We start from the raw sequence: 21,246 nt of genomic DNA on the forward strand, positions 1-21,246 counted from the left end.
TGATGATGAACATTTTTTCATGTGTCTGTTAGCCATTTGTATGTCTTCTTCAGAGAAGTGTCTGTTCATGTCTTCTGCCCATTTTTTGACTTGATTATTTGTTTTTTGGGTGTTGAATTTGAGAAGTTCTTTATAAATCTTGGATATCAGCCCTTTGTCTGTAGTGTCATTTGCAAATATCTTCCCCCCTTCTGTGGGTTGCCTCTTTGTTTTGTTGACTGTTTCCTTTGCTGTGCAGAAGCTTTTTATCTTGATGAAGTCCCAAAAGTTCATTTTTGCTTTTGTTTCCCTTGCCTTTGGAGCTGTATCTTGAAAGAAGTTGCTGTGGCCGATGTTGAAGAGGTTACTGCCTATGTTCTCCTCTAGGATTTTCATGGATTCCTGTCTCGCATTGAGGCACTCATGAAAGAAATTGAAGAAGACACAAAAAGATGGAAAAACATTCCATGCTCATGGATCGGAAGAATAAACATTGTTAAAATGTCTATGCTACCCAGAGCAATCTATACTTTCAACACCATCCCAATCAAAATACCAATGGCATTTTTCAAAGTGCTGGAACAAACAATCCTAAAATTTGTATGGAACCAGAAAAGACCCCGAATCACCAAGGAAATGTTGAAAAAGAAAAACAAAGCTGGGGGCATCACGTTGCCCAATTTCAAGCTATATTACAAAGCTGTGGTCACCAAGACAGCATGGTACTGGCACAAAAACAGACATATAGACCAATGGAACGGAATAGAGAGCCCTGATATGGACCCTCAACTCTATGGTCAATTAATTTCCACAAAGCAGGAAAAATATCCAATAGAAAAAAGACAGTCTCTTCAATAAATGGTGTTGGGAAAATTGGACAGCTATATACAGAAGAATGAAACCTGACCATTCTCTAACACCATACACAAAGATAAACTCTAATTGGATGAAAGCATTTTCCCTATTCAAATGCAGCCAAGGCCCCATTAGCAAAAATATAGTTGTAGAGGTTAAAATGCACTCAATCAGCATTGATTTTACATAATTATCATAGTCTCAAAACGGTGAAAGAAATGTTGAAGTCCTTAGGTGACCTCAATCGTATCATCAAATTCCGGTTAAGACCAAGCAATCCAGCATTAGGTCACTGCCTGTTGGTTGGGCTTCCCTTCTTTCTTCCCTCTTTGGGAAGGTCTAAGAATGTGGTTAGTCATCACAAGGCAGCGGGGAGAGCCAGAGGACGAGGGGGTGGCAAGGACAAGGTGCAGGGTCCTTGAAATCTGTGGGGTGGCAAGGACAAGGTGCAGGGTCCTTGAAATCTGTGTGCCCATCACAGCCTGTGTCTCACTTGGTTGTCTCAGTGCCCTAATCCCTTTTATTCCCCTGTTGTCCGCAGCTTCCCACAAATGCAAGCCTGAGGTTAGCGTCTTCCTCTCTGTCTGTGGACGTGACTCAATGTCCTGCAAGTCCATTCACAATGGGAAAAGGCCAACTAACATCCCTGGACGCCTCTTTATGCGAGACATTGCACCGAGCACTGTGTGCGGGTCCTCTGGTTCATCCTCCCAGTAGCTCTGGAGAGGAGGTATCATGAAACCCATCTGAGGGATGAGGAGATCCAGGCTCAGAAAAGGCCACTAAACTGCTACAGTTAGATACTATGTGGCAGATGCAAGATCCAAACCTGTTCTGCCAGAGCAGCACCCCAGTTCTTTGCAGTTTGGGGCATTCTATGGACCCTGTGCTATACGCAAGCCTCCCTTTGTTCAATGTGTGCTCGTACATTTAGCAGACTGTTACTGTAGCTGTACACTTCCCACCGGTTTTGCTAATAGCTTTTCTCTTGAGTAAAGCCTCCTACCCTTTTTATCCATACATGTAGAAACTCGGTCCTTTTCCTTCTAAGAGTACAATGATCTATGCAGACTTTTTAAAATGCCAGAGAAATCCAGATGGAATATGAAAAGATTTATGAGAAGTTGGTAATCTAAAAGTGACATTTCTAGCCCATCTCATTCTTTCCCCAGGTGGGTTGTCCTGTAGGGATAGCAGTAACATTAGGGAAGCAGGGAGGTGAGTAGAGGCAGAGATGGGGTGGCTATCTCAGGTAAAGCTGAAGACAGGAGAAGAGGAAGCTTTGAGGGAAATTCCTTACCCTCCCCCCATGCCCAAGGGCATAATCCACACCCTTCCTGCCCTCCCCCTATGCCCAAGGGCACTGTATTCATCTTACCTGAAAAAACCCTGGAAGAAGTCTACCCAGGCCCAGAAGAGTGATGAGTGTCTTGTATCCCACCCATAGACACAGTGACTTTGAAATTGTGCTTACCTGCTTTGATGCCTTCCTGTTTCCTCTGTGCGATGTGTTTCCCCCACTCCCCCCACCCCATATTCTCATGTGAAGGATGCAGATTTATTTAAATATTTCTCACCTCCTCAAACAAGCTTGTCCTTTTGTACTCCTCATAATCTGTACTATGAAACTTCAAGCCATCTTTGACTCTCTCCTGATGCTCAAATATCCAATTAGTCATTTAATTTTGTCATTTATACTTCTAAGGCTGGTATTGAATCTGCCCCATCCATCCATCCATCTATTCATCCATCCATGCACCCATCCATCCATCTATTCATACGTCCATCTGTCCATCTACCCATACATCCATCTGCCCATCCATCCATCCATCCATCCACCCATCATCCATCCATCCATCCATCCATCCATCCATCCACGCACCCATCCATCCATCTATTCACATACCCATCTGTCCATCTACCCATCCATCCATCTGCCCATCTATCCATCCATCCATCCAACTGTCCATCCATCCATCCATCCATCCATCCATCCATCCATCCATCTATCCATCTTGTGTATGTATTGTGTTCTAGATGTTGTAGAAGGTCCAGGGAATTCAGAGGTGATTGGGACATGGATCTTGTTTTTGCTTTCAAAGAGCTTACATTATAACTCAGAACACAAGCCAGATCCCATTGCCTTAAAGATTAAGTCCTATGCTCAGTGTTGTGCACTCAGGGCCGTCCATCATCAGGACTCTAGGCCTCCCCAGCCTTCTGTCCTGCACTACCCTCCACTGGGGCAGCATTCACATCTGACTCTCCTGTGACCTTCCATGTGTCCACCCTTTGCTCATGCCCACACTGTGCTTCCCCTGCTGCTTTACCAAATGAAAATCCTGCTTATCCTCCCAAGCTCAGCTCAAAGGCCTGCTCCACTTTGAAGTTCTCCCCACCACCCACTCAGAATTAATCATTTTTCTCCCTGTGCTCTCATAGCACTTATGCCTCAAGAATAGGATTAATTTCAGTTGCGTGGGATAAATGTTCATTATCACTGCTGCTCTCCAATCAGATTATAGACACCTCTAGGGCAATAACTGACTCATATGTCTTTTTATTCCCTCTGCCGTTTTACATGGGAGGGCTCAGTAAATCTCCTGTTGGCTGAGACTATAGCAAACAATAGATATGTGATATTCATATTGAATTATCTGGTATTATCATACACAGAGTCCTTCTATTTAATAGTACTTTCCCAGCAATTATATGCTTTAGAATCATAAACTATTTCTCCTACCTCATTCTTCTTCTTCTTTTTTTTTTCTTTTTTTTAAATGCAAAAACATCAAGCCCTCTCCTCTCTGAGACTGTCCTTTCAGAGGAGAGCCAGGCTCTCACATGGTGGTGACAGAGGAGGGTTTTTATACACCCAGCATAATGTGAATCAGAGGCAGCATCTGCTGTGTCAGCAAAAACACACTCAATTCAGTTAGAAACCGTGTGAGGCCATGACCAACTCCCTGGGTGGACAGGACCTAAGCTCATTCTTCTCCTGCCCACTACTTCCTCCAGTGTTGGCGTATAAATCTGTCCCCATCAGGTGAACCTGTTGAGAGGGAAAATTTTCCTGTCATTGTTGCTTTGAAGAAATCTGCTACATATCATCTCATCCTGATCTGTGGTATGACCTTGAGATGGCTAAATTATCTTCTCTGTGCCTCGTTTCCTCAACTGTAACAAGGGTGGTTAGTAAGGCTTGCCTCATAGGATGGTTGCAGGAATTAGCAAAAGGCATGTGGACCACATCAAATAGTGTGAGGAATATAGTAAGGACCCAATAAATGTTAGCTCTAATACCATTTCCAAAACAATGCTTGATAGTATTTAGATTTTATAAGAACACGAGGCAGAATAATAATGACTCTGTGGGTTCCTTCGAGTGTATCAAAACATTTCCTGGATTGCATCATTCTGTTAGTGAGTAATTTTTGAATTCGTTTTCTCATTTTTATTTAAATATTTCTCAATATGTTATGCTTTAAATGAAGTGTTATACAAGAATTATGACTCAAAGTTTGAAATGTTAAGTCATTAACTTTTAGTTTTATTTATTTTTTATTTTTTGAGAGAGAGGGAGAGAGTGTGCCAGAGGGGCAGAGGGAGAGGGAGAGAGGGAATCTCAAGCAGGCTCCACACAGCGCAGAGTCCTACACGGGGCTCAATCCCACAACCCTGAGATCATGACCTGAGCTGACCCTCAACCAACTGAGCCACGCAGGCGCCCCTAACTTCCAGCTTTATTAAAACAAAACTTCTGCTTATCCCCCGTTAGCCCCTCTCCCTTACTTGGCTTTCTTATCACATCTCTTTGCTTTAGCTGTTTTTCCCCTGGTGAGATCTTTACTTCCTTTGCTTCAATCTATGTTTATCACCTTTTTAACAACCTATTCAAAACTTTGCTGCTCCAAAAAGTCTTCTCTGACTGATTCCAACTGACTCTGGAAGCCAAAGGGCAGAAGCCCTTTCTTTGCAGCTCGTACCAGTTGTCAACATTATTTAGAATTTGTTCATGATGATATTCATAAATATTTTAATTCTATTTCATGTATTCTCTCTCTGCAACTAGAGAACCAGTTCTCCAACGGTTAGGTCATTTTTCCCTGGGATTTTCCACACTGCTCTTTGCAATGGACAACATTTGATGAGATTCCACTTAGGATGAAAAGATCCTGCAAAAACAAACAAACAAACAGTTTTAGACAAGAATGGGAGACGAGTATCACATGACTACAGTTGGATGGCTGCTACAGAGGTTTCTCACCAGCCCATTTGACTTCTGTGTGACACAGAAGCAGAGTGTGGACTAAATTGAACATGGAGAGTGAAAAACAACTGAACTCTTTGAAGCCAACCATCTATTATATCCATAATTTACTCATTCATTCAGAAGATTTTAACAGCATGCTATCCCAGGTTCTATGGAAATTCAAAATGAATAAAGCCTTGTCTTCACCTTTAAGAAACCTGCATTTGAGTGCTGATGGGTAGGGGGAGGAACAGCTAAGGATTCACTCAGCAGAATGAAATAAGCACTATAAGAATGGTGACTTCAAGGCAGCTACAATGGACAAACCTGCTCCGAACTGCCTAACCTGCTCCCTGCATTTGTCTTTGACTTATGTCCTTGTCACTATGGATGAATTATCCACGTCCCTATCTTAGCCAAGCCCCTGCGGGTAAGTGGTTGATCTCATCTGCTCCTGCTACTCAAGGTTAAGATGCTAGCAATTTCTCCCCTCTGTCTTCTCCATCAGTGATTTTTTAAACAGCTTTACTGAGATATAATCTGCATGCCATACAATGGACCCATTTAAAGTGCATGATTCAATTGTTTTGGCATGTTATGTTATTAATTTTTAAAATTGACATTTGATTAAACCATTCATCTAAGTGGCATTAATAACATCCACAAGGTTGTTCAACCATCACTATTATCTTGTTCCATAATTTTATTATCACCCCAAACAGATTTATTATCACTCTATAACCATGAAGCAGTAACTCTCCATTCTCCTCACTCCTCAACCCATTTTCCTTCTCTGTGAACTTGACATCTATTCTAGATGTTTTGCAGAAAACAAATCATATGTATCTGGTCTTTTGTGCCTTGCTTATTTCACTTAACCTAATGTCTTCAATGTTCATTCATGTTATTGCATATATCAGAACTCCATTCCTTTTTATGGTGGAACGATATTCTCTTGTACATACATGCCAAGCTTTGTTTATCCATTCATTTGTTGGTGGACATCTTGGTTGTTTCTCCCTTTTGGCTATTGTGAACAGTGCTGCAGTGAACCTTGTTGTACAAATATCTGTTTGAGTCCCTGTTTTCAATGCTACTGTGTACCTACCCAAGAGTGGAATTGCTAGATCATGTGGTAATTCCATGTTTAGCTTTTTGAGGAATCACCAAACCGTTTTCCACAGTGGCTGCACCATTTTACATTCCCACCAGCAGTGTATGCGGGTCCAATTTCCCCACATCCTCATGAACACTTACTGCTTTATTGATTGCAGCCATTTTCATAGGTATGAAGCAATATCTCATTGTGGTTTGGATTGCATTTCCCTGATGACTAATGATGTTGAAGATTTCTTCATGTGCTTATTTCCCATCTGCATATCTTCTTTAGAGAAATGTCTGTTTGAATTTGATGCCCATTTTTAAGCTGCATTGTCTTTGTTGTTGGGTTACATACCTATTTATATATTTGAGACATGAAGCCCTTATCAGATATGTGATTTGTAAATATTTTCTCCCATTCCAGAGGTTGTCTTTTCACTTTCTTGATAACGCCTTGGGTGTGCAAGGTTTTAAATTTTGATGTAGTTCAATTTATCTGTTTTTCTTTTGTTGCTGCTGCTTTGGGTGGCATATCTAAGAATCCATTGCTGAATTCTAGGTCTTGAAGATTTACCCCTAAGCTCTCTTCTGAGTTTTAGGAATTTTTAGGTCATTGATCTATTTCAAGTTAATTTTTGTATATAATGTTAGGTATAGTTCCAACTTTATTCTTTTGCACATGGACATCTAGTTGTCCTAGCACTGTCTGTTGAAGGGACTATTCTTTCCCCATTGAAGAAATTTGGCAGTCTCATCACAAGTCAGTTGACCGTAGATATATGGGTTTAATTCTGGACTCTCAAGTCTACTTCACTGACCTCATGTCTATCCCAATGCCAGGACCACACTGTTTTGATTACTGTAGTTTCTAACAAGTTTTGAGATTGGAAAGTTTAAACATTCCAATTTTTTCTTTTTCAAGGTTGTTTGGCCATTTGGGGTTCTTTAAAATTCCATATGAATTTAAAGATTGACTTTTCCATTTCTGCAAAACTGGCTGTTGGAATTTTGTTAGAGATTGCATTGCATCTATGGACCACTTTGGGTAGTATTGACATGAATTTAACAACATTAAGTTGAACACAGGATCCATGAACACAGGAAGACTTTTCATTTATTTAGATCTTCCTTAATTTCTTTCAGCCTAGTTTTCAGTGTATCATTCTTTTATCTGTTGGGTTAAATTTATTACTAGATATTTTATTTTTTTAGATGTGATTGTAAATGGAACTGCTTTCTTAATTCTTTTGCAGATTCTTCATTGATGGCATATAGAAACATGACTGATTTCTGTGTGTTGAACTTGTACCCCGAAACTGCTGATTTCATTTAGCTCAATAGCTTTCTTGTGGATTCTTTGGGATTTTCAAATAGCCTTCTTGTGGATTCTTTGGGATTTTCTATATATGAGATCATTTTATCTGTAAATAGAGATAATTTTACTTCTTCCTTACTTGCCCTGGCTACAACTTCCAGTACAATGTTGACTAGCAATGGTGAAAGTGAGCTTCCTTGTTTTGTTCCTGAATGTAGAGAGGAAAAACTTTCAGTCATTCACCATTGAGTATGATGTTAGCTGTGGGCTTTTCATAATTACACTTTATCATGTTGAGGAAGGTCTGTTCTTTTTTTATTTAAAGGTTTTATTAATGTATTTGAGAGAGAGATAAAGAGCATGAGTGGGGAGGGGGCAGAGGAAAAGAGAGAAGCAGACTCCCTGCTGAGCAGGGAGTCCGATGCTGGACTCAGTCACAGGACCCTAAAATCATGATCTGAGCCGAAGGCAGATGCTTAACCAATTGAGCCAGCCGGGTGCCCCGAGGAAGATCTATTCTATTCCTAGTTCACTTCTATTCTTAGTTTTCTGAGAGTTTTTATCATGAAAAGTGTTGGATTTCATCAAATGCTATTTCTGTGTCAATTGAGATGCTCATGTGTTTTTCCCCCCTTTATTCTATTAATGTGATATATTACATTAATTTTCTTAAATTGAACCCCTTTGCATTTCTGGGATAATTTTCACTTACCCATGATATATTATCCTTTTCATATGCTGTTCGGTTCAGTTTCCTAGTATTTTGTGGAGTATCTTTGCAACTATATTCACGAGGGTATTGATCTGTAATTTTCTTTCCTTGTGATATCATTGTCTGGCTTTGGCACCAGGGTAATGCTGACTTCATAGAAGGAGTTAGGAAGTGTTCTCCCCTCTTCTACTTTTTGGAAGAGTTTGAGAAGGATTGCTTTGAACTCTTCTTTAAATGTTTGGTAGAATTCACCAGTGGAGCTGTCTGGATTTCGACTTTTATTTATTTGTTAGGAGGTTTTGTGTGTTTGTTTGTTTGTTTTGTTTTTTCTTTTTTTTAGAGAGAGAGGAATAGTGGGAGGAGCAGAGGGAGAGAGAGAGAATCTCAAGCAGACTCGCCACTGAGTGCAGAGCCCAATATGGGGCTCAATCTCACAACCCTGAGATCATAACCTGAGATGAAATCAAGAGCCGGACACTTAACTGACTGAGCAACCCAGGCTCCCCTTGTTGGGAGCTTTTGATTACTGATTCAATCTCCTTACTTGTTATAGGTCTGTTAATATTTTCCATTTCTTCTTGAATCCATTTAGGTAATTTGTATGTTTCTAGGGATCTACTCACTTCATCTAATTTGTTGATTTAGAGTTGTTCATAGATTCTCTTACAATCCTTTTTATTTCTGATGGTTGGTCATAATGTCCCCACTTTCATTTTTGATTTTGGATATTTGCATCTTTTCTCTTTTTTTTCCTTTTCAGTGCAACATTAGTGTGTAGTCCTTCCCTGTCTCCCTCTGCATCCCCTTCTCCTCCCTCCTCTATCCTCCCCCTGCCCTCCCATTCTCCTTCTTCTTCCTGTGCTACTCTCCCCTTCCTTCTTTCCTTCCTTCCTCCCTTCCTTCCTTCCTCCCTCCTCTCTCCTCCTTCCTCCCGCCATCTCTCCCTATCTCTCTCTCTCTTTCTTTCCCCCTTTCTTCTCCTCCTCCTTAATTATTCAGATTAGAAGGCAAACAGGCTGTAGAGTCTCCCACCTTAAAAATAAAACCCTCTCTCAACCATTTCCCCTCCTGCTGCTGCCCCAGTTCTCTGTTCTGGAGAATTCCCCCAGTGACCTATACCAGCTGTCTCCACTTCTTCTCCTCCAAGTCTTTCTTGAAGCCTCGTTAATCAGGTTATCATCGAAGCAGCTCTTGTCTGCATTACTAATGAATCCAGTGATCACTTCTCTCTCCTCATCTTGGCTTATCAACCACATTTGACCCAGTTGACTAATCTCTCTTCTTTGAAAGCCATGTTCTTTCACTTGGCTTCCCGGACAGTATGCTCTCCTGATTTCTCTCCTCCCTCGTCCATCTCTTACTCTCAGGTCCCCTTGCCCATTCCTTCCTACCTTGCTGCCCACCAAACATCTGAATGCCCCATATGCCCACCCTCAGAACTCTACTCCTTCCCCTCCCTTCATCATACCCCCCAGCCTCATCACATTAAACACCATCTGTTCATGAATCAGTCCCAGATGTATATTTCATTAGTTCTGAACTCCAGAAATGTATATCCAGCTGCCTTTTCAACATCTCTATTTGTGTATCCAACATCTCCAACTCCATCAGCCCCCTGAGCCAAAACCAAAGCCCTGCCCAGCCCTAAACAGCCTGCCCTCTGTTAAGGCTCTGACCTCAGTACCTACTACCCTAGGCCCAGCCCACCGGCTCCAGACACCCCAGTGTCCCTGGTGTCCCCAAGGTGCCCAGCCGCACTGGTGCCTGCCCCTCTCTCTGCTGGGAAGCTATCCCCTGACACCCCGGCTGGGCCCTTCTCCTTCAGGCCGCCGACTCCTCTTGTCACCATCTGTCTTGCTACATGCTTCACTGTCATCCTAACAGGAAGTGAAGCTCCAAGGAGGCAGGGTTATCTGCCTGGTGTTTTCTTTTTCTTTTTCTTTTAAATTCCCATATGCACAGCACCTAGAATAAGGCCTGGCACAATACATACATGTTTGTTCAGTGAGTGAATAAAGGTTACATGCTGATGACATGGCCCATATTATACTGGTGCTGTTCATGATGTTCATCCCCTGCTTTTCCCCTTGTTGATGAACAAATGGACGCATTGTTCAACTCAATTCTAAAGCAAGGCCTTGGGGAGTTAAGGGACTTACCTGGGGGTTTGGGAGGATTGAGCCTTCTTACATCTACCCTCCAGGTGGTCTGGGAGAGGCGGTCATTGTAACAGCGAACGCCAGTGAGGGAGGGAGTGACAAATTGTTATATAACTCTTCTTCAAAGTGCTTGGCTTCTAACCTCACAGAGGAAAATCAGTTTGGGTTTGGCGACTCAGACCCACTGCTCTGGCTGGATTTCTCACCCACGCCTTCTCTCTGTGTCTCAAGTGATGTGCTTTCTTGGCCACTGTGAGCAGACCCTCTTTCTATTTCTTAACTGAGCATGAAACCACTTCATGCTCTGCTCATTCCTGGGAACATTTAGGCAATGCCAGGCAGGACTGTTAGATCCGGGTCACTGGGGATCGGGGAACTGCCAAGTTGGAAGGAGAAGAGGGGCTCGCCCAAGCCAGCCTCGGTTTACAGCAGAGGACTTGAAGCCTGGGGGCCGGGAGGCAAGAACACACAGGGCTCCTCACTGGATGGGCAGGGAAGTTTCCGCTAGTAAAGTTTGCTGCTAATGACCACATTTATACCTTTTTTCTTCTGAAATAATGATGACATCTCTTTTCAAACTGGAAACTTAATTTCTAATCTCGCATTGCAGGTTATAAAAACAAAACCTGTTTCCCCTGAGGTATTATTACTCCTATGGTCAGGTTTTAATGAGTCTGGAATGAAGGACATGCTTGAAGGGTTTTTGGGTTTCCTGTGCCCTGGTCCTCAGACCCTCACCTGCCAGGAGTGGGGGGGGGCTGTCCATGCTGCCAAGGGAGACATACAAGTTCAGTCCGCCGAGGGGCCGGAGGGGGCCCCCCTCCTGCATCGGGTTGTCATTACCCGGGATATCACGTGACAACCAGTTTCGTCGTGAGGCGACCTCGGATTGTGGAGCACGTGAGACCGTACAGGTGTGTTTACCTAAGAACCATCTGATTTCCCTGGCGCCTCTGTGAATAGAGTTGGTAATATCTTAATTTTACAGAAATGGTGAGAAAACTAAGGTTTGGGATTCATTTAAGTTTCTCAGAGTCACTTAACTAGAGGATGGCAAAACAAAGAGGCTTTCACTCTGGCTTCAGTGTTTATTTCCACTGCAGTAAACTTGCGATATATTCTGGACAGAGTAATAGGCAGTTCCTACAACTGATCAGACAGCTGCAATGTTGCTACACACATTTCATTAGACAAACCGATTCTGTACTTACTAAGGGCCAAGCGTTTCTCTAGGCGCTGGAGATATGAAATGGATATGATGTTTGCCTGCCTGCTGGCTTTATTAGACCAGATAGACATGCCCACGAAGGACCACGACAGTATGATAACTTAAGTACCGTAGCAGAGAAATTATGCAAAGAAAACCCAAATATTTAAAGTTTTTTTTTAAAAAAACTGCCGGTTTTATAGATGACATTGGGGTGAGGGGAAGCAATACATGGGGAGGAGGAGATGCAACGAAAACAGCAGAAAGCTCGTAGACAGACAGGCAGGCAGGCAACATAGAGCCTGGATTTTAGCAGAGAAAGAAATCATTTCGGTGGGACTGCCCCAGGGAGAAAGAAATGCTGACGATGAAGAGCCCACCGAAGCTAGGTATTTAAGGAAATTACTTGTGTGGTATGCCATTAAAGAATTTGAAGCCAAGGTGGGACTCGATTACTCTGACCAGCTGCGAGAGACGTGGAAAGCCCCCAAAGGCAGGCGCCGGGAGGAGGGTGTTGCAATGACCCACAGGATGACTCAACCTCTTTGACAGCATGGAAAATGTGGAGCAGCTGGGATCTGTTCTAAGACAGAGCTGAGAAAAGGTCTGAGAACTGGAAAGAAAAGGGTGTTCTCCAAAATATGGAAAATTGCAAAACTAAAAATCAATCTGCGTAGTTAAAATCATGCCAAAATGCCCATTGTGTCCATTTGATGAATTACTTAATGAAGAGTGACGAGAACTTCATTGCTTTCAAAGACAGTTGATGGGCGGGTTTTCTCACTTTATAAGAGTTGCAAAGAATGCAAAATGACTGCTGAGAGATCTTAGCCAACCAAAATGTGTGACTCCAAGCCAGATAATTTCAAAAGAAAATTTCAAAAAACCCTTTATACATGAAAATAAATATGATTTTATGGAGCTGTGGGTGCATTTTTATGTGTCTCACATGATGTGGACGGACCCCTGAAAGTCAGAATGCCCGGGACTTCCAAGGTCTTAGAACGGCCCTGATCTCCGGTAGAGGAGTGACAGAAGCATGAATTAAGGAGACATAGGTAGGAGCTACAAGTGGTCGTGTGAGAGGCTAGAGAGGGTTTTTGACTGTGTCACTGTTTGCAGAAGAAAATTACATTCAGTCTCAAAGCTCAAGTAATAGATCAAGGCTTGTACAGTCAGAAAAAAGTGGTCACCTGCTTTACCCCTTCCCACCTTTGAGTCCTGCTTCCACGAGTCAACAATGTTTAATTCCTTGAGCACTTTCTCCTGGTAGTCCTGTCATTTTTCCTAAGTAATGAATTTATAATGTGCCAGAATTACATCCTACAGGCGCCAGAATTCAGGTGAGGCAAGGGAGGCACTTGCTTCAGGCACAATGCTTGTGAAGATGTCCCCAAGACCCCATCATCAAAATAAATAACATTTTAATGAAATATTTTAAAAATTAAAATTAAGCCAAAAATCCATGATAAGCAAAATACCAAATTGTCAATAACGGCAGGATCCGACAGGGCTGGGATTAGGGGGCAGTGAGTGGAGCCAAGCGGTACGAGGGTAGGGTTGGATTCTGTCTGTATGGAAACTTCTCATGTTGGATCGTAGGAACTCCTACTCTACAAAGTAGAATGTAGCCCTCTCACAGCAAGCTCTGGCTCTCCTCTTCTTCCTCCCCAGCTCAGTTCACCTAATGCAGCACTTGGAATCACCGGAGGCCTTTGTACATTGTCAAGGCCTCAGCCGTATCTCCAGCCAGTGAGACCAGGATGTCTGCGGTTGAGGTGCGGGTGTCGGCATTCCTGTTAAAGTTCCTGCGTGTTTCCAACGAGCAGCCCACGTCAGGAGCCACAGGCCTCGGGTGATGCTGCCATTCTGGGGGCATCCCTGTGGAGTGCTTCCATTTGGACCATGTACAAAGTGTTCACAGCTGAGGCCTATAATGTACTAGGTTTATGTTTTCATATTGTACAAGTTTTATCCTTACAGGGAAAAAAATTGCTTCATTTTTATATTTGCTTAATTAACTTTTTATGTACTAATCACTAACTTATCCAGAACCATCTGGCAGAACTCTGAAATGTTTCTAGATCAAACACATCAGGTAACCTCTCAGGGGTATATTCTTTCTTGGGGACACCCCACCCAGAGTCACTCTTATGGTCCACTGTGGTCAGCTGTGCAGCCCCCATGTTAGATCCCCTGTTCCCTGGGCCCCATGCCATCTCTATGCTTGGTTTGTTCATATCCTTCTGTTCCAGAACATTTCTCTGTATTATTTCTCTGATGATTTCTCTCCTCTACTTTTTCTTTTTTTTTTTTTTTATCCCTGGAACTGCTATTATTGGGGCACCTGGGTGGCTCCATCAGTTAAGCATCTGCCTTCGGCTCAGGTCATGATCTCAGGGTCCTGGGATGGAGCCCCACAGCTGGCTTTCTCTCAAATAAACTTATTTATTTGAGAGAGAGCACAAGAGTGCACGAGCCGGGGAGGGGCAGAGGCAGAGGGAGAAGCAGACTCCCCACTGAGCAGGGAGCCCGGCGTGGGGCTCAATCCCAGGACCCTGAGATCATGACCTGAGCTGAAGACAGATGCCTAACCTACTGAGCCACCCAGGCATCCCATCAAATAAATAAAATCTAAAAAAAAAAAAAGAACTGCTATTATTTATAATTTATTATTACTATTATTTGGATTGATCTTGTAATCTTGTTATCTTTATGATGGTCTGTTTTTCTCTGTCCTAGGAAATGTCCTCAAATTTCCTCTCTCAATACTTCTACTGACTTTTTAATTTCTACTTTAGAATATTTTTATCTCCTGTTTTTTTTTTTTTGTTTTGTTTTGTTTTTATGAATGCTCTTTTTATTCCCTTAGCATCCACTCCTTGTTTCATATGCATGAATAACTACTTCTAGATTGCTGCGGATTTTTATCTATTCATTTTTTTTTTCAAGTTTTTTTCTGCGTTATCTCTTTCCTCAGATTTTTTTCTTGTTTGTCAGTTTTGGTCCCTACCTCTCACACTAGACCCTTCACTTAAGTACTGGGCAATTCTTGGCTCTGCCTTTACTTTTAACAGGGAGGCACTTAGAAGCTGAGTGAAAGCTGTGTGTGTGAACAAGGTTGATTGGTGGAAGCAGGAGGCTGACCCTTCCTGCCCTCCTCCCCTTCAAGTATCAGTATCTATAGGCCTTTTCTCTGGGCTGCCTTGAGGGAATGAGCCTGATTTCCAGGGTTCCTAGGGCTGAGGGTGCCACTGGGGAGTGGGTGGAGAGAGGGGCCCATATGTCTCACTGTTCAGGATGCAAGTTTGACTTAATCTCTCTGTCTTCAGCAAAATATCAATGACAGGGCAGGCTCTACCCACGGAGGTTGTATTTTAATTGTTCTAGGAGACTTTGCCTTAATAATTCTTAAAACCTCACCAGTCAAGAGGAGGGAAAGCCCACTGTGGTCAAGTAGCTACAAGAGGAGGATATGGGGCCACAAAAGACTGAGTCCTTACTTGTGTCCTGGGGGAGTCAGGGGAGGCTTCTGAGAAAAAGTCGCCTTTGAGCTGGGCTCACTTGGTGAATTTAAAGTGAAACTTTAAGGAAAGGTAGCTGGAGGTGTGGATACGTCATGCATGTACCTGTGGTGATGGTGGTGGGTGTGTTGCCATCAGGGACGGATAACCTGGTTTGTTGTGTCTCTGGCTTGAGGGACTCTCTCTAATCAAAGCCATGCTGCTGCAGAAACAATAATATGGACAGATTCTTACTCTTCAGCTCCCTCATCATTCATCAGAACAATCTGTACTTAAAATTCCCCAAATCATTTTTTAAAAAGATTTATTTACTTATTTGAGAGAGAGAGATTCCCAAGCAGACACCCCACTGAGTGTGGAGCCCGACTTGGAACTGGATTTCATGACCCTGAGATCACGATCTGAGCCAAAATCAAGAGTCAAATGTTTAACCGACTGAGCCACCCAGGCATTACCCCCACCCCCCGCCAAATCATTCTTTATGGTCTATTGATATTTTTGAATTCATAGTCTCTCAGTTAAATTTACTTTTTTAAATTTAAATTCAATTGGCCAACATATAGTACATCATTAGTTTCTGATGTAGTGTTCAATGATTCATTAGTTGCGTCTAACACCCAGTGCTCATCACATCCCTGTCCACAGCCCTTTGAGGAATACGTTCTAAATTGCCAGACCTCACCTCGCACCTCCACCTTGCTCCTTCTCTTTGGACCTTTTGGAAACCTTCCCAGTTCCCTTTCTAACTACTGGTTTCACTCATTTTGGCTGGCCAAAAAGCAAGAACATGAACAGAAAGAGATGAAATCTTGTGTGCAAAGGGCAAGAGAGACCATCATATGGAGAGTTCTTTGAAATTGTTCTTCCCTTGGAAAGCGGTTAGTCAGTGTATCTGAGAATGCACGTCCAGAGGACAGTCAGAGCAGCCACCTCAGAAGTGGTGCTGTCTCACTTGTGGTGGAGCAGGGAATGCGCCATCAGCCACTGAGAGCACGTCGCTTGTCCATACTTGAAGGCAGTGACTTCACCAGCGTTACCCAGACCCCTGGGTTAAGGTGTCTGGAGGAAAGAGAGGCATTACGTGAGCTTAGTAAGTAGGAAAAGTCATCATAACTTTCCCAGGAGGGAAATCCTGCAATTTCAGCTTATGCAATCTCTCTCTCTCAAGTGTCTCTCTTTGCTTCCTCAGCCGGCTGGGTGCTTCACCTCTCTGCATCTATGTTCTCATCTAGACCCTAGACCTGCACTGCCCACTATGCTAGCCACACGCGACTCCCAAGCACTTGAAATGTGGCCAGTTGAAGTTGAGGTGTGCTGCAGGTGTAAAATACATACATGCTGGACTTTGAAGATTAGTATGAAAAAATGTAAAATATCTTATTCATATTTTTTTACTGAATATATGTTGAAATGACAATATTCTAGATATATTGACTTGAATAAAATATGTTATCAAGATTAATGTCACTTTTTTTTACTTTTTTAATGTGAAAACTAGGAAACTTAGAATGACATACGTGGCCCACATGATGGATCACACTGTATTTCTATTGGCCAGCACTGCCCTAGATGGTATATAATATCCCTCTTTGCTCCCCAGTTCCATGACCCTAAATGTTTTGATTCCTACTAGTTACTCAGGAGAAAGGATGCAGAGAGAATTTAAAGTAATTCTTGCCTTTGAGAAGCTCAAAATCTCACTCTAAAGGCTAAACTTAAATGTTAAAGACGAGATCTTGAACTGATGTTGGAATCATTAACACCTGCTCTAACACCTACTCTAATACGTGGCTCAATACACATGGAGCAATTAGAGAGCAATTAGCTTGGATCTGTTTAATAGGATGTAAAGAAAACAAGGCAGCCCCAGGTGAACTCAGTATTTCATTCTAGGGAATTCCTAATGGACCTTGAATTTTCAAGAATTCTTCTCCCAAGAAGGTGGGACATACCTTCTCTCCTGGCCACCGTTATCTAAAGCTTGTGGCATATATGGTGCCTTCGAACTCAGAGCAGAAAAATAAGAGAAATTTCAAGGCATGAGGATACAAAATGCTAATACATTAAAAATGATTACTGGATAAATGAAATTTAACCTTTAGAAAGCATTACCAATACCAAAAAATGCACAGATTTAGAAATTCACCATGGCGTCATCAGGGTCATTGATATTCAAATACCAAAGGGCTGAGTTCATATTTTGGGGAGGAAGGGATACATCCAGAAGAAAAGTTGTCTGTAGAGACATCTCACAACGACCAGCTCTAAATATTATAGGATAAAGTGGGATGCACAGTCAATTCAGGTTCTGAACGAACTTCCCAGAAACCTTTTGGACTTGCTGTTGGAAACATCAAACATCCTGAAGAAACGTTTTGTTGATTTGGCAGGTTTCCTTAGCTTGACATTTCTCCCCTGAAGGTAGGGAAAATGAAGTCATTGCTGTGACTGGGCCGAGCTCTTCCACTTAAAGGAAGGAATGCATTTGCTCGTTTGGACGAAGGCCTGCAAGTGCCTGCAATGCCTCTAATAATCTTTATTCTCTGCAGAGTTCAGAGCACATCATAATTAGGTTCCCAGTAAGCAGAAGAAAATGACCACTAACATCTACTCCAAAGTGAAAAGATCAAAGTATAAGCCATGTTCCCTTCAAGTGAAGTAATCTGTCATCACGGAGCCCTTGGCATTCTGCCCTGGTTCCTACCCCACTGACCGACTGTAATGACAGAGTAATTTTCAGGGAAGAGCAATGGTGTGTGGTGCTTCCCTTCTGGGGCTGGGCATCAGTGAAGTCCTGCATGCACTGGGCTGGCACTCTTCGACATCTTCCTATCTGCTCTTCTTGGAATTCATACCTTCTACGGGGGGAAAAGTGTGAACTCTTTGAGGCCAGGAGCTCATTTGCTTTTCAGAAACTAGCATGTTTGGCACTTTGAAATTCACTAAATGGTGAATTAAAAGTGATTATTTGGGGCGCCTGGGTGACTCAGTCGATTAAGCATCTGCCTTTGGCTCAGGTCATGATCCTGGTGTCCTGGGATCTAGTCCCACATCAGGCTCCCTGCTCAGTGGGGAGGCTGTTTCTCCCTCTCCCTCTGCTACTCTCTCCCTCTCTCTCTCTCTCAAATAAATAAAATAAAATAAAAGTGACTATTTAAAGACCTTTTGGACACAGCCACTTGAATTCCTTGAATGAAAGCTGAGAGATAGGTATTTTTTATTTTATTTTATTTTTAGAGATTTTACTTATTTGAGAGAGAGTGCACACGAGCAGGGGGGAGCAGCAGAGGGAGAGGGAGAAGCAGGCTCCCCACTGGGCAGGGAGCCCCACGTGGGGCTCGATCCCAGGACCCCGGGATCCTGACCTGAGCCAAAGGCAGATGCTTAACTGACTGAGCCACCCAGGGGCCCCCAAAGATAGGTATTTCTGAGCAAAACTGTTTATACGGAGGTTTAGAATGAAGGGATAAGAGTTTAGGTGTTTTCTAAAACTTCAAGAAGCCTCTGAAGACATAGCTGGAGACATGGACTGTTTCAGGTCTGAGTTACTTAAGAGCAAGACATAAATAGGAAGAATGCAGCTGGCTGCCTTGTTGTATGTTGCCATGTCAGAACACAGACATCATTTAGAAAAACAACAGACTGCACATATTCTCCTGAATAAGCAGGAACAGAAGAGGGGGAAAGCATCGGAAAACATTTCATACTGGGATTTTTCATGGCTTTCCCAGCCTTAGAGGTCTTGAGAGAATTGTTTCATGTGGTCTTTGGTGTCTGCTTGCAAAACATGGCAGCCTATTCTTGAACACAAAGAGTTGTTTCAGGATGCCTGCTGAATGAACAGTGGTCTACCTTCTTAACTTCTCAAAATATGTAAATTAAACTTATCACAAAACCATTTTTGTTTTCAGGAGTTAGTAAGAACCTATTCCTTAGCACTCTCTTCTCTGGTTTTTATTCTTATTTGTCTTCTGTTGAAGTTCCCTTAAAAGTCAAGAATGATATTCTTTTTTACTAAACCTAGAAGCATACTCTTGGTCTTGGGTTTTCTATGACCTTGGATGACCTCCACTTGATATCACTGACCACCTGCTCCTTCTTGAAACTTCCTCTTTTCTGATTTTTAAGACATCCCACATCCGTCTCTGCCTATCTCTTTGCTAGTGCTTTCTTTATAGTTTCTCATATTCTTCTTGACTCATTGCTCTGGGTACTTCCTCAGGCTCTGTTTGACCTTCTGGATTCTTCTCTATGCTTTATCCCAGGACAGCAGATCCACTCAGGCCTCTGCCTTTCCCACTGTGCTACGTGAATGCTTCCATATCTGTATTCCTATACAGTCAATGCCTCCAGAGGAACATTCCCTTTGCTCAGGTGTCCTTCAGTTTGACCTAAAAAGTGTCCAGCAGGACTCTGTCTTAACCTCTTAACCAAGAAGCCCCCCTTCCAAATGTTTCCTCTTAGTCAGGAGAACCATTCTCATGTGGCTCATTCTTCCTCTCCCTTCATTCTTCACAACCTGCCAGGCACCCAGTCCTACAGATATTTTCTCCGAAATGTTTCCTATCTCTTATGGTCTCTTTTGTGTGTGCCACCGTCAGACAAGTCACACCCAGATTAATGGGCCAGTTTTATGGTTGGTCACACAGGATTCATCCAATTGATTAATATAGGTATGGATTTCTTCTTTCTGGTATTGTTGCATCATGGTATCCACATGATCAGATGTCTGCACTGACTTTATTTCCTTCAGTAGAAAATATAAACCCCTCTTTGTGATTAATGATAAGATACAGGGATGGAATGCAGCTGGTTTGGCAGGAGTAGAGAGAGGAAGAGGGAAGGAGCAAAAGTGCAAGTAAGGCCCAAGCGGTCTTGAGGGGCATAAGGACCATGCCAAAGATTCTGATCTTTATCCTAAGGAAAATGTGGAGCCACTAACATATATTAAGAAGCAAAGGAGATATATCTATCTTCTTTGCTTCTTAATATATATATATAATATATATATTACATATATATATATATCTATATAATATATATATTATGTATACATTACATATACACAATATATACATACACATACATGTACATTACATATATGTAATATATACATACACATACATAATATATATATAATATATATTACATATATATCTATCTCCTTTGCTTCTTGAGATATATATATATATCAGGATCAGTTTGCTAAAAAAAGCACCCTAAATGCAGGGTGAAGAACAGGTTGTAAGGAGACCCTGGAAGCAGAGAACCTAGTTAGTCAGGAATCTATTGCAACAGTTCTGAGGAGAGGTCATGGTGGCTTAGCATGGGTCATGATGAGAGAGAGCTTGATGGATTTGAGAGTTATATAAAAGATACAGTTTCAAGGCACTTAGAGTTTAGAAAGTGGTACAGACATATAAAACAGCCCTACAGTGAGAAACTGCAGAAAAAGACATGTGAACTTCACCAGTGTGATAATCAACTAGATTTCAGAGAAGTCAGAGAAGGTCTCACAGAGGAGGAGGCACCTGAACTCCTGAACAGAGCCTTTGAAGATGGTTAGGCATTAGACAGAGAACAGGAAGGGAAAGAATACTCCAGGCAGAGGGAATAGCACTCGCAGAAGTAGAGGGATGAAACATCATGGGCTGTTCAGGAAACTCTAACTATTTGAATTTGGCAGACATTAAGATGCAGTGGTAGCGGTGGTGGTGACAAAAATGTGTGGATAAGGATTTGTGTGCATATCAAAGGGCCTTGTTTGGACTTTATCCTATGGAGTTGGGAGTCATTAGAAGGTTTGGGACAGTGAACAGTCAGATAACATTTGCATTTGGAGCCATCACTCGAACAGCAGTGAAGAGAATGGGTTAGAGGAAGCATTGACTGGAGCCAGGGAGACCAGCTGAGGAGACGGGTGGTTGTCCAGGTTGGAGACGATGAGGACAGGAATTAAGGCAGTGGTAGTGGAGGGCGTAAGGAAAGAAAGAAAAAGGAAATGTGCAGATGAAAAAATTGACAGGTGTTCTGAATGATTGCATGTGGGGAATTAAGGGGAGGGAGAAACCAAGCCCCATTCTAGGTTTTGGACGAGATAGCTGGGCAGTGAAGGGGACATTAACCAGGGCAAAGGATAATG

The 21,246-nt window shown here is 42.4% G+C and overlaps 1 long non-coding RNA gene across 2 annotated transcripts in view; it reads left to right on the forward strand.

Annotated features, from left to right (window-relative positions):
• Window positions 1–5,386: 5,386 nt before the first annotated feature.
• LOC118551732 (uncharacterized) overlaps window positions 5,387–21,246 on the forward strand; it is a 39,877-nt gene continuing 24,017 nt past the window's right edge. For both annotated transcript variants that reach the window (XR_013442722.1, XR_013442723.1), the window contains exon 1: window positions 5,387–5,516. This is a non-coding gene — a long non-coding RNA (uncharacterized LOC118551732). The remainder of the gene's footprint in view (window positions 5,517–21,246) is intronic.

The sequence above is a fragment of the Halichoerus grypus genome, chromosome 11 (assembly GCF_964656455.1).
Source record: "Halichoerus grypus chromosome 11, mHalGry1.hap1.1, whole genome shotgun sequence".
Classification (NCBI taxonomy): domain Eukaryota; kingdom Metazoa; phylum Chordata; class Mammalia; order Carnivora; family Phocidae; genus Halichoerus; species Halichoerus grypus.